This window comes from Nesoenas mayeri (assembly GCF_963082525.1).
Source record: "Nesoenas mayeri genome assembly, chromosome: 1".
In the NCBI taxonomy this organism is placed as follows: Eukaryota; Metazoa; Chordata; class Aves; order Columbiformes; family Columbidae; genus Nesoenas; species Nesoenas mayeri.
Genome location: NC_137541.1, coordinates 23,990,074 through 24,007,630, shown reverse-complemented (window position 1 = coordinate 24,007,630; position 17,557 = coordinate 23,990,074).

Below are 17,557 nucleotides of genomic sequence, written 5' to 3'. Positions count from 1 at the left end.
CTAGACTGCTTCTAGCGTCAAAAGAGAATCAGTCCAAGAATTGGCCAAAGGGTCAACCAGATTCTTGCCTTGCCTAAGGCAGTATTTCTGTAATGATTTTGGTCTTTGCAAATGCTTACTGCAAATGTGGAGCCAGGGAGCTCAGGGAAACTCCTAAATTTTCCAGGAGCTTTGTGTTGGGCTAGGGATTGTCCTCTTTCTTTAAACAGTGGACATTTAACTTCTAGACAGTTTATCTTACCCAAATTATGTCTATACTGCATTTCTGTAACTTTTCATTTTTTCTAATAAATGTTCTCAGTTTATTGTGCAAGGTTCTGATGTCTTTCTTCATCAGGTGAATAGTTGGGCTGGTTTGCTATATGCCATTTTAATCTGTATTGCTTAATTTCTACAATTTAACAGGTAACTAATTACAGCCCTGCTAAATAAGATTTTGGGGAAGCATTTTCTTATGATTTGCCTTTACAACTTCATATATATGTATATATATATGTAGAGAAAGAGGTATATGTCTTGATATTCTTTTGCTTCTTCAGGATTAAATGCTGCCATTATTTTACAACATGAATCCATGTAGTGTCCTGGAATAGCCCTTCTCAAGAGAAGATAACATCATGAGAAGGAGTTCCGTGATTCTGTGATCTCAGAGAAGATATATCCCACTTGGAATCCCTGTAGGTATTTCCTGAGTCAGCAGTTCCAAAATGGAGACCTTAATCTCCTTGAGGATAAGGTGTGGCCTAAAACCTGAATGAACAATTCCCCTAGCAGCTTAACCTTCAAGAACTGGAAACTGTGACAGCCATGTCCAGAAACGCGTGGGTGCCAGGTGTGTCCAGCCATGGGGGTGAAGGTGGAAGCACTTGGGCGTTTTCTGTTTTCCCACATGAGCTTTGGGCAGCAGAAGGCTCTTGAACCACTGTCCTGTATCACATCAGGAGGATGAGCAAGACCTGCCCCACCTCTTCATCTCACCAGAAAGGATCTCCACAGCTTGCAGGTCTAGGGGAACTGTTGCACAGCAAAAGCGACCAGCCTTTCCATTTTTCCCCCATGCTTCTGGGAGTGTCTAGTCCTGCGATGTGGTCAAGGGAAGGAGCTGTACCCAGATGCCGTGAAGTTCAGCCTTCTGTTCAGCAACAGGGACAGAGCCTCTGAGCTTCGCTCACAAGGGGTAATGCTATTGCAGAACCATATTCGTTGCACAAATTTCTGATTTTGGAAGGAGGGTACTCTTGTGTTAGGTTTTGCTTTACAGGCCAGCTGATATTCTGGCACGTTGATTTTGGCAAATAGCTGCAATTAACAAGAAATATTTTAGGGTTAACTTGTATTTCAGTGATTAAAAACAGCAGTTAATGTTACTTCACACATTAACTTTTCTGAATGCCATTTTATATGTACATTTACCAAAGGCAAAAAGAACTGAAAATGCCTCTAAATGTAAAGCTACCAGTGCTATAATATATAGTTCCTCTTGTAGGTTCACCACAAAGGATCATACCAATCTCTTGACACAGCATGTGTAGCCCTTTATTAAGCTATTTTAGTGGCTCTTAATTAAGTTTTGATCTTTAGAGCTTATTCTTGAAATCTATATTTAAGATAGTCCATATTAAGTCATTTGAAGTGCTGAATTAAATATCATCCACAGGGCTCAAGAAAATCTCAATAATGTCATTTATATGAGGCACAAAGGGTGGGATTCATTTGACTGCATGCAGATCACTCCAGTAGCTTCTACGTCTGTGCTAATCACATCATTTTCCCTTTATAACCAAAGAAGAGAAATAAGCACTTTAAGGGTATGAGTCAGCTGATCTATTTCAGGTATTTGTATACCATGAGACAAACTGCACCTTAAAAGCAACTGTTACTCCCTAGTGACTTCAAAGGTAGCTTTGGTGACAAGTTCAGGTATAGACATTTGTATTGGTGATATCTAAAGAGAGCTGAAACCCACTGGCATACCTGATGGTAATTATGGGCATGCCTTTGAATGAATGAGCTCAAGCACACTACACATTTTACTCTTATCCCTACAGCTGTTCACATATTAAACAAGCAAGTTATACTCTGTCACCAGCAATATTCTTGAACTTCTTTTTCTGTCTCCACAGGAGGTTGCTGACAAGATAGACTAGAAACTGAGATTAAAAAAAAAAGACTGACAAAAATGAGTCTACATCTTGATAGTTCTCAAAGTGAAGGCATGGGCCTCAGTTTTTAAGCAAACTGAAATCCTCTATATGTGAATTTGAACAATTTTGGCTCACTCTGGGAGTAAGACATTGCCACTGCAAATGTAGCTATTGATAAATATATTTTAGCTTGCCTTTTGTTTGTTTGTTTGTTTTCATTTTCTGGGGCTGACCTCAAAAGGGTTTTTCAAAAATCATTCATAGACATTAGCCAGTGTTTCAGAAATCTGTGTTCCATGGGAAGTTATCAAAATATTGTGCACTTTTTGCATAACAGAGCACAGCTCTGCTCTCAAGTCTTCTGAAACAACGATTATGCTTTAGGCTCGAAAGGCTACTCTGTAGAATTACGAGAACAAAAAAGAGAGCAAGAGGAAAATGAGAGAAAAGTAAAAAACAACTAAATTTACTAAAGAAAAAAACCTTTCATTTTCACCCACAAGATGGTGCCACTTCCTCAAGGTAAAATACAATTTTCCATTGAAAACGGTATAAAAATTACACTTAACAAATTAATCCCCATGAAAAGGGTGATGGAGTGCAGAAGTCCTACTAGTGCCTTTAAAATTGTGTTTAAATGGGATTTAAATGACATATGGTCCTTATGGCGGCCCTCTAGCACAAGAATAAGATACATCCTGCAGGAATTCAGGGACATATTTCTAATCTGTGTGACAGAAATAGCCTTTTTGTGCATACTGTCACTGATAGTTCTTCAGGGTCACAGCACTCAATCGGAATGGTTTCTGTTTCTTTCTGTGCACCATAAAAACAATTGTTTAGCAAATTTCAAAGTGTTATATCTAAGGGAATGTACTGGAGATGGGCGATCTGCACGGATATAGCTTCAATTTAAAAGGAGTGGGTTTGCCAATGTGTGGCTGAGAACACATCTTGAGTGAGTTTGTTGCTGGGAATGATTAATTGGGTGGAAATGTACCAGCTCCCAGCTTTTCTTTAGGTTGCTGTTGGGTTTACAACATTGGCAGTTAGTAAAACAAGACAAAACACTTCAAACTTTTAAATTAAATGCAGCGAGAGTGTGAAAAAGCAGAACATTCACAGTATCATTTTCATAGTCCCTTCAGAATAAGACCTTTTGGGATTGTGACTGCTGTTTATTATTATTTTCACCTCATTACAGGTGAAAATCTGAAAAAATAAGAAACAAATGTATGGTTTTGTATAACACTTCACCTGTACAATCATCTTGAAGTCAAATAATGAAAGAGTAGGACATGGCAAAAAGAGGCAGCTGTCTGTCATCACCCTTGGCTCCCCCTTGCCCATTCCCTTCTAGTGCTGCTGGTTACTCTGAACTTTGCACTGACCTTCTCCCATCCATACAACAGCATCTCTTACCTGCTTCCCTGGTTGCTTCCCCTCTCTGCTTCCCCTCATACTCATTTAGTAGCTGCTTCCTCTGTGGTGCACCCAAAAAAATGGCAGGGGAGCAAAACAGTGTGGAGGGTCTCCTTGCTTTTATTTTGGGTTCAAGTATCCCCAAAATAATGGCTAATGACATAAAAACATTAGGCAAACTCGACCATATGCATCATTGTCGGTCCAATGCATGATAAGAAAACGTTTTCATTTACTAAGAATAGAGGTGTAATTTTGTGTTTTATCATGGAAATATTAGTCTATAGTTAAGGTGGAAAAATCAATCTTGTATTCAAATGAATTGTGTGTGTGATTCCTACTACAAGTCAAATCACATAGGCTTCTACATCTTTCAAGCAGTCTTGTGAGTGTTATTTGAGAGTATAATCCAAAACTACTTCCATTCACATGGTTAGCAACAGCAGTGTGACTGGCTGAAATTGTTTTTATTACCCAATGAACTCTTCTGAAGTGTAGAAACCCTAATACAAGTAGCTGGATGACAAAGCATGAATTAATCTCCAATACGTGAAGCAAGTCATTGTCTCAATGTCATTCCCCACTCGCACCCTGGCTTCTGCCTGGCCCAGGTGATACGGTGTCATCCATACGGCAACCCCTAATTCTGGAGGAAACAGGTTATTCACCACCTGAGGCACGTTACCATCCCAATGGGTGTCAAAAGAGATCCCTTCAGATTGCCTAAGCATAGGATTTTGCATGACTCAGGGTAGTATGATGGCTCCGTACCTTGTTTGTTTAGGCAAGCTGCAAGCCTAAGGATGTGTCCCAGCCTAAGTCATGTAGGGTGTTTCTCTGATACCTAAGTAATCCAGTTCCTTATGGGAGTTCCCTGTATGCATATGCAGCCTGTGCTTGAAAAACAGAAACTAGTTTGAAGATGAGACACAAAATCATATGGAAAATGACTGTACTACTTCCTTGATTTGCACAAAAATGTGGATTTGAAGTTATATTGCAAGGCCCTTGGTTTTTACTCGTTATGTAAGAAGCAAAAATACATTTCATTTTTATTAAAATTCCAAAGAGGAACCAAGATGAATAAATTGGAAACAGAAAGAGCTTCAAAATTAAGGTTAACATTTACAAATAAGTGGATATAATTTGGGTTAAATCTTATTAGAAATCTCAGTACTCCATATTTTCAAATAGTTCCTCTATATAATATAATATTTTTTTGTATTATACAGTATTTTTAGAGTAAACCCCTCCTCATTTGGTAGTCTTTAAGGTCATAATTAACACCTCTTCTGTGAAAAAGTGTCGATTTCAGACAGTGGCTTTTGCGTTTCACAGTTAAAATTGAATCATGTTTCCTCATAAAGCAAAACAAAGCCCTTTGGTAGGAAGGGGAAGGAGGAAGGAGTAGCAAAGGCAGGAAGATGTAACTTCTGTATCTGGGCAGTTTTGGAACACATGATCCAAACTGTGTTCTTCTGGCCAGGAAAAACATTTGCATTTTTGCTCTTATTTTCCTCTCTACAATTCATGGAAAACTTTTTTTTTTTTTTTTTTCCAAAACTAGATCTGATTGTTTGGGATTGATTTTTAGCTTTCTGCCTTAGGCTAAACGTAGCATGGTGCAGGCGATCTGCCTGGCTAAGACGGGTTCTCATTCAGACAGGAAGCAGAAAGAATTGAGAAAAAATATTGCAAAGAAGGAAAAAAGAGTTGGGAAGGAGGTTCGTACATCACCTATTTGCTCTCTGTTTTAGCCTGGTGTAAAGAAGGTGTGCAGCGCCGGTGAATTTGACGTGCTGGTTCATGGTTCTCCCATCCCAGTTTCATCTTCAGCACTTTTTAGAGTCTTTCACCTTTCACTTCTCCCACACAAAGAGCTTTTAAAAGGCCAAGGGGCATGACCAAAGTGAACACTTCTGCAAATATCTTTATTTATCATATTGCTACTAGCTGGCAAACAACTTTTTGACAAAATTTCATGAGCCTGAGTGATCAACAAAGAAAAGGGCAAGCTAGCTTTTGGATAAGCGAAGACTGATTTGCCACAATAAGTATTTTCTCAACTGGTGGAAAGGAAAAATCTCCTTCAATATGGAGGAATAACTTGACCTTATGAGTTTTCTATGATTCTGCTTGTTTTCAATATCGTTAGGAAATCTACAAAAATTGAGGAGATACAATTTAGCCACAGGCCCCATCCTCTGCTTTTTGACTATACAATAGAAGAAAATTGCCTTGCAGAAGTATGTGGGAAATTATGGCTGTTCTTTAGTTTCCTCTTCAGTCAACATAAATTGACATTTTTTTTCTCCTTATTCATTTATCTCCTGCTGTTGCTTGCAAGTACCATCAGCTGTACAGGCCTGTGAGTCAGCCACCTCTCTGCATGAAGCTGAACAATAAATTCCATTTCTTCCTCCTTACACTTTAAATATAACTTCATTCCCCTGTTCAACCAGGAACAAGGTCTGTTACTTATTCTTTCTTTGTGTGATGAGATTACAAGTGCTTTTGATGTGACAATGAAAGTTCAGCGCTGTTCAGGAAAAAGTGAATGTACAACATTTTTTCTAAAGGAGTGCCAAAATAATGGCAATATCACAGAAAAAAATGAAAAAAAGTATTTAAGTAAATTATCTCTGCAGACAGCAGCATCTCATACCTATTGACGCTTATTTTCAGGGAAATGTGTTCAGCTGGTCGGTCAAACTTTTCACTATTTGATAGATGTACCAAGAGTTTGGGAGCCACAGATCTGATTTTGTGAGAGTTGTAACGAAAGTGTTTACCTCTCTAAAATGATGTTGTGAGTGTGTTAAGTTTATAAATGTTTGCAAGCTTTAAGTTTTGAACGTATTTTCTATTTTTGTATTAGATCTTTGTATTGTAAACATAATCATCACCAGAATGAGATCTCCACTATCTAAGTGCAAAAGTCTGGTTTGCTGAGCATATTCTCAGGAGCTCCTAGGTATTTTAGAATACCTAAAAACTAAGATGTCCAAAACCCTGGATACATCCAAAGAATGGTAGTAAATTGCACGGTTTTTGCCTTTACCCACAGAATTAGATATTTGTGGAAATGCAGGGGCATTTCAGTAAAAAGAGGTTCTGTCTTAAATAGATTTGTTAGGTTCTTTATAAAACATAAGGAAAGTGAAGGGGATTTATCTCCAATTTTTTATATTTTTCGTTAGGCTAAGAGGGAACATTAGATGTTCCTTTGCTGGAACCTCTAACCTAATTGCAAAATATCCTTGTAACACTGTTAAATCCCTGATCTTTTTCCTAACAAAACCAGGTTGCTAACCCAAACTTTGCATTGGTGGTGGCTGATTAGTAATTGCCTTGGTATTCACAGGTCTGGCCTTTATTTCACCCTAAAGCTGTGCACAGCCACTGTCCTTTCCTGCATGGCAGAAGTGCCACTCACAGGCAGGTTGTACATATATTATTCAGAGAAACTCCTTCCAGTAGGAGTTTCTCTGAACAAACAAACAAATAAACAAATAAATATGTATCTATATGGTTCGACATCCACGGGTTGCATTGGCAATTCAGCAGCAGGCAGTCTGATGTCTCCCAGCAAAATAAGTGGGGCAGGTTGCATTTGGTCCTGCATCTCCAGAGAGGCTGGATATGACACTGGGTCAGAGTGTGAATGCTGGCAATGGGGGCCAAGCACTTTTCTGGCAGAGGTGACCTCAGCGTCCTTAACGTCAGCCAAACTTGACTGAAATCCTGTCACAAGAGGATGCTCTTCCCCAAAAAGCTGCTGGTGAGAAGTTTTGACAAAAATGTAGCTAACCATAGGTATCAGCATCCCAAACTTGTCCCTATCCAAACAGAAAGCTGGGAGAGGCAGTTTATTCTGTTTCATGGGTAGCTAGATATTTTTAGAATGTGTTTTAGTTTTACTTTATCTACCCATAAAATCAAATGTCCACTACTCATGATTAAATGTATTCAGAAAAGCAAGAGAGGGATGTAATCCTTTAACTCTTGAACCCTCGAAGGGATAGATTTATAAAATTATATAGGGGCTTAAAGTGCAAATAACTAATAATATTTTCAAAAGCAACAACCCTGGTTCAGCTATCAGTCTTACAGCCAAAGATAGCTGGGTGCCTGATTGCACTCAAGTCACCAATGAACAGGAATTAAATATTTGCATAATTTTACAGATATGAGCCCTTAGACCTATGAGGCTTAATCAGTTAAATGGCTTTTAACAATATCAGTAAGTACCTATTTGCATCTTTAGGCAATGATGTGACTTGGAAATCAGACCACAGGGGCACAAGCCCTCTTACTTCATATTAACTTTAAATAAAATAGACCCTTAGGAATGGAATTCAGTTGCAGGTTCATGTATGGGCTTGAAATGAAGCCCATAACCCACAGATATAATAAATGTCACAACATTTATTTTAAAAATCAGTATTAAAACTCAGTCTAATACTGGATTATTCTCACGTGCCTTCTCCAGCTTTTTTTTCCTAGCTATGGAGCATAAGGAGTTATTCTATAGGCAGCATTGAATTTAACTTTTTCTAAAATTCTTAAAAGTAATTTTGTTGTTAAATGTATATTCTTTATGGATTGCTATATTCGTCCAGTTGTTTAATAAGCTGTGAAGTTTTTAGAAGCATTTTTTGTTCAGAATGCTTTTGTGACGTGGCACAGAACCTGGATTTCAGTATATATCAGGACTTCGTGTTTCTCTTATAGACTTTGAACACTAATATTAATACATGCTTAGTAATTAGTTAGGAAACATACATTCTAACTAATTTGTCAGTTACCTGAAAAAAAAACCCCAAACCCTAACAAGTTCTGTGTTTGAAAACAGACTACATTTTATTCAAATGGCAATCCATATGCTGTGATTTCTGGAGGCATTTCTCTCTTGATGCATAGGAAGCTGGGTCATATTTATCAGGAATGAAACTTTGAAATAAAAATATTATTTTTAGATGAATAATAAAAGGCTGGGAACAGCTGAGCTTCCTTTCCAGCTCTAAACAAATGCCACTCTACTTAGGTACAGCTTTCTTACTCAAATTCCTTCCCTTAAAGATCTAGGTTTCATTTGTAATTCAAATAAAAGCAAAGCATAAGTCTTTCTCTGAATTACTCCCCCAACAGTCTCTACCTACAGTGTCCTTTCTTCTGCTGCAGCCCATCGTTCCTTCTGTCCCACAGAATATTTTCTGCGTGGCTGGGGCTGAGGTCCAGCTGCTGACAAGGAGCAGAACTTGGGGAGGCTCCCAATATAGATGCCCACCACCTAAGTTCAGGGACACAAAGCAAGGCTGCTCTGAGCTTCTAGATCTAGCAGAAGCTTTGTGCGGCACACAAGGATGTTGACAGGAGCTCGACTGCAAATCCTGGTGTCATTCTCCTCCCATCTGTCAGAATTATTTATATAGACACACAGTCATCCGTTGTCAGATGGCAGGAATCAATAGCTGCTGACTCATGGCAATTGCTGCACCTCCCTCATCATCTCCATTTCTCAAATATCAAACTTAACCACAATATCAAGCAAAAATAACAACAGTAATGAAACATCCCGGGTTCTTAATGCCAAGTGCAGGTGGAAAGGTGAAAAGCTGAAACCTGTGGTGGGTTAGAGTATCACACCGACTTGTATTGAGTATTACTATTGCCATAAAGTAGTACTGTAAAAATGGAACTACTTGGTCTCAAAGCTGTTTCTTCCATTCTGGGTTGTTTGGGGCTGTTTCATCATCCTAAACACATGCTTTGTGCTCTTCCTGGCTTTTTTCCCCACTGGCTGGGGGGATTTCTCTTGTTTCAGCAGCTCAGAGTGTTGCCCAAATGATTCGTGATGTCTTGAAGAAGCAAGTTTTTGTGTTATCTTTGTCTCCTGTTTATCCTACAGGATTCACTTTTCTGTGCAGTTCGTAGTAAAACCCTGGAGTAGGGGGTATCTTGGTAGGTGCCAGCTGTTTATTTCAAGTTTGTTGTTCTTTCCCAATTTAGGTAAAGAAATGCCATACTTTCTACTGGTTAATCTGAGTTGTTTTTTCACCCTGCCACTCTGTTTAAAATGTTTTCAGGTCTATTTTTTTACTATACCAAAGATTTTACCTACATATGTATATAAACCAAGTACATGTGCACAGCTATGTATTTATTTGGCTCTTACATACTGATATTATAAATAACATTTAATTGGAAGGTTACTCTTTGTGTGGTATATTTGAACAGATAGAACAAAGAGAATCAGCAAAGTTAATTCTTTGTGAATTATACCTCAATTTTCTTTATATTGTTCTACCTGAGCAAAGGATAACAAAGAGGAAAACATTTTTGTGGAGTGAAATGAGATCTGGAACAAGAATGAAAGTAAAGGGGGAGTACTGTGTCCAGTTCTGGGCTCCAAGGTAAAGATGGAGCTAGAAACACATTGAGAAAAAGGTATTACACCCATACGTCAGGTTGGTCTCTACTCCCTGAGATAATTAGGCTGAAGAGATGTTTACAATAGCTTAAAAAGGAAGATGGATATGAGGCCAAATACAAAAAAGATGTCTGTTTAATTTTACTCTTTGTTATATGTTCTATTTTAGGTGAATAAATTGCACTTTGTTTAGAATAAGCTGTTGCTGAGTCCCAGCAGGTGCTCAGGAAAAGCTGTGCCTGCCGGGCGAGCCCCCTTGCTGCGCTCTGGGATGGGAACCCTGAGCTCAGGACTGTCATGTGAGGCAGAGGGGCTGCAGAGGGGCAGCGAAAGGCACCTCAGTAGAGTGGCAGGGGTGCACCGTCTGACCCATGGCACGGCTGGGACAGCTGTTAAATGCATTCTCGGTCATATTGACCAAAGGCATTGGGCAACAGTCAGTGCTGAGAAGTTATTTCAGCCTTTTCTATTGTAGAAGGGATACTAAAGCCCTTGCAGAGCTTGTAGATATGGACACAAGTCTGTCTGTCTGTCTGTGTAACTGCATGTCCTCCCCTGACAGCAAACATCAGTCAGGTCTCAGAGACAATCTTATCTCTGCCCATCGATGGAAACAACCTGCTGAGCAAAACACAAGAAAAAAAGGGAGTCATGCTGCAAGCTGGAGAACCAGCGCAGGAGAGATCTTCTGTACTGCCTCATCCTTGGGAAACCTTAGTCTGGAGCTCAGTCAAGGATGAGAAACAGGCCCATAGGAAACTGGCCTTTACTATTTCCAGGGCTCAGGGAGCTACTTATTTCCTGTTTAATTCAAATAGCTGTGCAGATTTGGAGACAAATGTGGCAACAACAACAACAAAAGTGTCTGTAGTTGTTCCAATAATTCTCTGTACTTGTTTCCTGTATGTATTTCAAATTTAATACTTAAATGGCAACAGTCATGCTTTACAAGATGAGGAAACTCAGAGTTTCCTTCTTTTACACTTCACAGTTCCCACATTGGAATGTGAATGTTTCTGACCTCCTCGTCTACACTGTTATGATACACAAAAGCCCTTGACCATCCTTCTATCCATTCCTATGTGTCTGATTGGGATTTGACTGGTCACTGAGATAAGATACAGCTGTTTAAGCTGTTGTCATGCTGAATCATTTAAAAAGTGTCTTTGAGGAGCACACAAGGGTGCTGTGATATTGTTGATCTCTCCTGCCCTGCTTTGATCACTCACATGATCCCACTGGCTCAGCTGTCAGGATCAGGAACCAGTGGTCCCCAAGGTCCACTTGCAGGTATTATGTTCAGGGTTCAGTGCTCAAAGACCGAGCACTTTGGGTTAAGTTTTAGGGAGGTTTATGCCTAAATAATAGAGTAATAGATTCACTTAGTTTGGAAAAGACTCTTAAGATCGTCGAGTCCAACTGTTAACGTAGCACTGCCAAGCCCAACACTAAATCATATCCCCAAGCACCTCGTCTGCGCATCTTTTAAACACCCACAGAGATGGCGACTCAACCACTTCTCTGGCCAACCTGTTCCACTGCTTCACAACCCTTCTGTGAATAATTTTTTCCTAATATCCAATCTAAACCTCCCCTGGTGCAACCTGAGGCCATTTTTTCTTGTCCTATAGCTAGTTACTTGGGAAAAGAGACCAACCCCCACCTCACTACAGCCTCCTTTCAGGCAGTTGTGGAGAGTGATAAGGTTTGTCCTCAGCCTCCTTTTCTCCAGGCTAAACAACACCAGTTTCCCCAGCTGCTCCTCATAAATGTGCTTCAGACCCTTCACCAGCTTTGTTGCTCTTCTTTGGACACAATCCAACACCTCAATGTCCTTGTAGTGAGGGGTCCAAAACACAGTGTTTGAGCTGTATTCCTACCAGGGCCGAGTACAGAGCACTTCCCTGGTCCTGCTGACCGCACTACTCCTGATACAAGCCAGCATGCTGTTGGCCTTTTTGGCCACCTGGGCACACTGCTGGCCCATGTTCAGCCAGCTGTCGACCAACACCGCTGAATCTTTTTCCACAAGGCAGCTTTCCAGCCACTCTTCCCCAAGCCTGTAGCACTGTCTGGGGTTGTTGTGACCCAAGTCCATGACCTGGCAGTTGGCCTTGTTAAACTTCATACAATTTACCTCAGCTCGTTGATCCACCCTGTCCAGATGCCTCTGTAGAGCCTTCCTACCCTTGAACAGATCAACACTCCCACTCAACTTGGTGTTGTCTGCAAACTTACTGAGGGTGCACTCAATCCCCTTGTCCAGATCATCAATAAAGAAATTAAACAGAACTGGCCCCAATATGGAGCCCCGTGGAACACCACTTGTGACTGGCCACCAAGTTGATTTAACTCCATTCACCACAACTCTTTGGGCTCAGCCATCCAGCCAGATCTTTAAAATAGCTGTTTCTGAACTATTTTGTTTGCTCAACTTTGTAAGCATCTCTGCTTCTCCCTGTGCCACAGTGGCTGAGCTGTCCCTGCTGTTAATGCCCATTGCTGCTGAGTCCAGAGAGTGTAACACTCAAAACACAATTTAATTCTTCTCAAACACCAGTCTGGTCATTGCCATATCAGGCCATAAAAATAAGTAATACAAAATTATTATAGCAAGAGCCAGGCTGCTTACAAGTAATATATCTAAATTTTAAATTAGTTTATTTACTTACATTGCAATGACATGTTGAGTATTTAGGAAAAATTCTGCTCTTATCTTCTGCCCTCACTTTCTCATTAGTTAAAAGCCCACTCATTAGGAAGAGCACATTCCTGGGACAAACACATCAGCTGTTGTAAGTTGTTCCACCAAAGTTTTCTGCTGTTCACTGATTTTATAGAGGTAAGTGCCATGTTATTTACGTAATTAATAATCAGTAAAGACAAAGTTTTCACTTCTGCTTATAGTCTACCAGTTAGGAAGTCTTTCTGTGTTATTTTCTGTAGCATGTCAATCCTGGGGTGTATATATATATATATTTCTTTTTCTTTTCTTTTTTTAAAAATTTCTGTCTAATAGCTATTTGGTGCTTTACACTCCAATGTGCAACAGCAATTTTAAATTAGAAAATGGATTCTGAAATACTGCTTGTGAATAAAATTCATGTTTGAAGAGTAATACTTTTACTTTAAAGGTATTTCAGAATTTGATTCCTTAATTCAACACTTAAATGCACCGGGCTGTGCATGAAACACAGCACACCTAGAAATCATATGTAGGTCATGTATTTAATCCCATATGAAAAGTAAAAAATACTTATTTCATTAGAAGCAAAACATTCAGGGTAACTGTTTCAAGATAACTCACAGTAAGGCAGTCCATCACCTACAAACAGGACCTGAAAAGAGGATGAAGTTAGTTGTTTGACAATGGGTTCTGTTTATTAATGATTTGTATTAATATGTTCTGGTGGGTATTTTATAGAGCTAGAGATATTTTTAATTCATTTGAGACAATGTAGACACCAGACAAGCTGCGTATTGGAATGCAAGTAAAGTCTGAAGTTAATTTCACCTCAAACGCTGTACGCACATTTTCCAAATTGTCCTGAGTTTTTGTTCAGCAAAGCATAATTTTTCCTTTTGTCTTATCCAAAGAATATGAATTATTTACTGCAAGCAGAGATTTACAGTGGAAATACACAACTGTTTTAAGCATTTGCTAATGTATTAGGGGTTTTTAGCTGACTAAAAGACACATTTTTCCACTCACAAGATTATAAATGCTTAATAACTCAATTAATTCAACTGGAATATTTCCAGATTTACACCCCTCAATTAATTTCAATTGAATTTTCTTGAATTACACTATCTGAAAGCATAATTTTTCTTTGAGAAAGCTAAAGTTAATTTAGCTTGCAGCATTTTCTCAAGAGTAAGCCAAGACCTTATTGTAGGAATTCTCTGTGTTATCAATTCAACTTTATTTTCTCTTTCATAAGTGCCTCTAATAACAATAAACTTTTCAAAAAATGAATGTGTGAATTAAGCAGATGCTGTGAAAGAAGCTAAACTATTTTAAACAATTTGCATCAATATAAACTCATGTATTATTTGTTGTAAATTATTACCTATTCTTATAAGCTATTAAAATATGTGCCCAAAGGTAGGATGTATTTTGTTAATACCAATTAATGTTCACGATCTTCAGTTAAAATTATTTAGCAATAGATTAAAAGGAAAATCTATAAAAGAGTAAGAACTTATTTTCAGAATACTGTTGGTAGGCAGTTTTATTTTTACCCATTAAGGGCCAGAGCCAGAAGAATGCTGAACTCTGCTGAGGCCATTAGACTTAATTATTCAGGGAATTAAGGCTTTAACAGTTACGACAATCAATATGCACTCCTGAGAAGGCAAAAAATACAATTTGTTTTTTCCCCTTCATTCTTTGCATATGGGGAAGAAATAAATATTAAAATTGCATATAAAAGATTATACTTTTAACATAAAATTTACGATTTAAAAAATTGAGAATATTTTACCCTAGAATATGTTCATTTCCAGTTTATAATGCAATAGAAGCAGATGGAATGGAATTGAAAATAACAAAACATCAAACTTTTTAATAAAAAAATGCAGTCTGTGCTTCCTATTATATATACAATCTAAATTAATGTATTAGATATGTAAAATGGTATAATACTCAAGATTTTAATAGAATTTTAGAATTATAGAATGGTTTGGGTTGGAAGGGACCTTAAAGATCATCTATTTCCACCTCCTGTGCCATGGTCAGGCACGCCTTCCACTAGTCCAGGTTGCTCACAGCCCTATCCAACCTGGCTTCGAACGCTTTCAGGGACGGGGCATCCACAGTTTCTCTGGGCAGCCTGTTCTGGTGCCTGATCACCCTCATGGGGAAGAATTTCCTCCTTATATCTAATATAAATCTCCCCCCTTTCAGTTTAAAGCCATTACCCCTTGTCCTTTCATGACATGCCCTTGTAAAATGTCCCTCTACAGCTTTCTTGTACCCCTTTAGGTACTGGAAGGCTGCTACAAGGTCTTCCTGGAACCTTCTCTTCTCCAGGCTGAACAACATCCCACTGCCTCAGCATGTCTTCATAGGAGAGGTGCTCCAGCTCTCTGATCATCTTCATGGCTCTCTTCTGGACTTGCCCCAACAGGTCCATGTCCTTCTTATGTTGGGGGGCCGAGATCTGGATCCAGTACTCCAGGTGGGGTCTTGTGAGAGTGGAGCAGAGAGGGAGAATCACCTCCCTTGACCTACTAGTCATGCTTCTTTTGATGCAGCCCAGGATACAATTATATTTCTGGGAAGCAAGTGCACATGCTGCTGCGAGACTTTATTGCTCTCTTCAAATACCTGAAAGGAGCTCATAGTGAGGTGGGTGTTGGTCTCTTTTCTCAAGAGACAAGAGATAGGACAAGAGGAAATGGCCTCAAGTGGCACCAGAGGAGGTTTAGGTTGGATAGGAGGAAAAATTTCTTCATGGAAAGGGTTGTTAGGCATTGGAATGGGCTGCCCAGGGAAGTGCTTGAGTCACCATGCACAAAGGTATTTAAAATACATGTAAATGTGATGCACAGGGACATGGTTTAGAGGTGGACTTCGCAGTGTTAGGTTAATGGTTGGACTCAATTATCTTAAAGGTCTTTTGCAACCTAAATGGTTCTATGATTCTATGATTGGCATAAGAAACAATGTGTGTAAAAATGTAAAAGTCTGGCCTCTAATGAATATCCAACAAAGATGTTACAGATAGACTAGGATAGAGGAGGACACATGAAATATTAAAATGGTTATTTTTAATAGAAGAGAAGAATTATGAGTTCCATGGGAAGAATATATTTTGAATACCAATTCTGTTCTCTTTCATTCCCATGCCTCCTTGTAGTCCTTTATCTCAAATTAAGGCATGACATGAGCTGCACATAACAGAAACAGTAAAGCTAAACAGGAAATGCCTAAGCAGATCACTTACTGTAAAAATCTGATACGTACCCACAAATGTTCTCTGGCATTTTCCATTTGCTTTAAAATGAATAATCCACAGTTTACAAAAATGTCAACAGTGATAGCATACGCCTGAATCCCCATCTCCTTGTCTTTGAATTTATTTTTACATATTTTGTACAAAAATAAAAGGATGTTATTTGTGCCTTGCAAACTCTTATATCTGTTCAACTATCAGAAGTGAACTGTAATATGAATCACAAAAGAAAAAGTCAATCTTATGTCTGATTCACACTTTTATTGATCTGTAAGGAAGACTGCAAATAAAATAGTGTTCTTCTTCTGTTTACTTTCTAATTTGGAATCTAGTTTGAGAAATACAGCTGGAGAATTAGGATGCCATATAAGTCAAGAGAATTTAAGAGATATTTAATCTCTCTGCAATGCAGTTTTACACTTTGGGAACATAGAAGGAGTCACCATAGATATGCAGCCTCTGTCCACCTTACCACCTTATCTAATGCAAGCCATTTTTCAACAAAACCAGGAAAAGCAAGACTTCTGACAGTATTTTGAAACAGAAGGGTAACAATGGAGAGGGAGCAAGACAGGGACAGGATGGACAGATTTGGTCTGTGTTTTATTTCTCAGGAAGACAGAGAAATACACATACATGTATAGATAAATATGTGATATATTTTAAATGCATGTTGTGTGCATATAAATCATATCTTATAGAGAATGAAGTATTGATGCACAAGATTTTTCAAGTTATTTACAAGCTACATTTAAATGTCATTCTAGTGAAATAATATTTTAAAATACAGTTAAAATGACCATATTTCTTAGCCACAATAATAATTTGTACCTCAAATGTGGTCAGCCTGTGTTCAAAAAATGACATTTATTTTAGCTGCCAATTCTGCACATTCCTTCGTGAACACAAACAATCCAGTTACATTCATCTCCATTTTAAGTGCCATCCTGTTTAATTTATTTTCCAAGCAAAATTCTTCCCTACAGATATGAGAAATGTCAATCAAAATGAATGTGTGTCTATAATTAAAGAAAGTGCAGTGCTATACTCAGCAGTTGCCAGACAGCAGTCAATAGTGCATGTGGGAGTCTGAAAGCAAGCTTGGAAGAGTGTTCTAAACCTAGTTTAGGCCACAAAGCATGACTCTTCTCTGCTAGATAAGTTGGGAAAAATTGCCTTTCCTCTATAATTTAACTTCACCTCCTTCCTGTTCTGGATTTTAAATTATGCTAGCCAGACACTGGTTAGTGAGGGAATCTGAAGTGGCTGTTATGGTAGGAACTTCAGATTCTTTACCTTTTTACATTTTTTTATTAATATATTTGTGAATTCTGAAATAACGATGGAGTTCAGTGTAAGATATCCAGCCTAACTTGTACTTCATGAGCAAAACAACATCTCTGTGAGTTCTTACTTTGTCACTGCACATGACACTGCACACATTTCAACAGCCTTGAAACTGAGAGTGTAGTTTTCAGTTCTCTGCCTGAACGGAAGGAGTGAGATAAGACCATTTTAATCATAGGATGTGGCCTTCCAGGTTTTAAAATAATTACGTGATTTAGCTTTTAAGACCATCTTTATGGTATTTCAGAGAGATT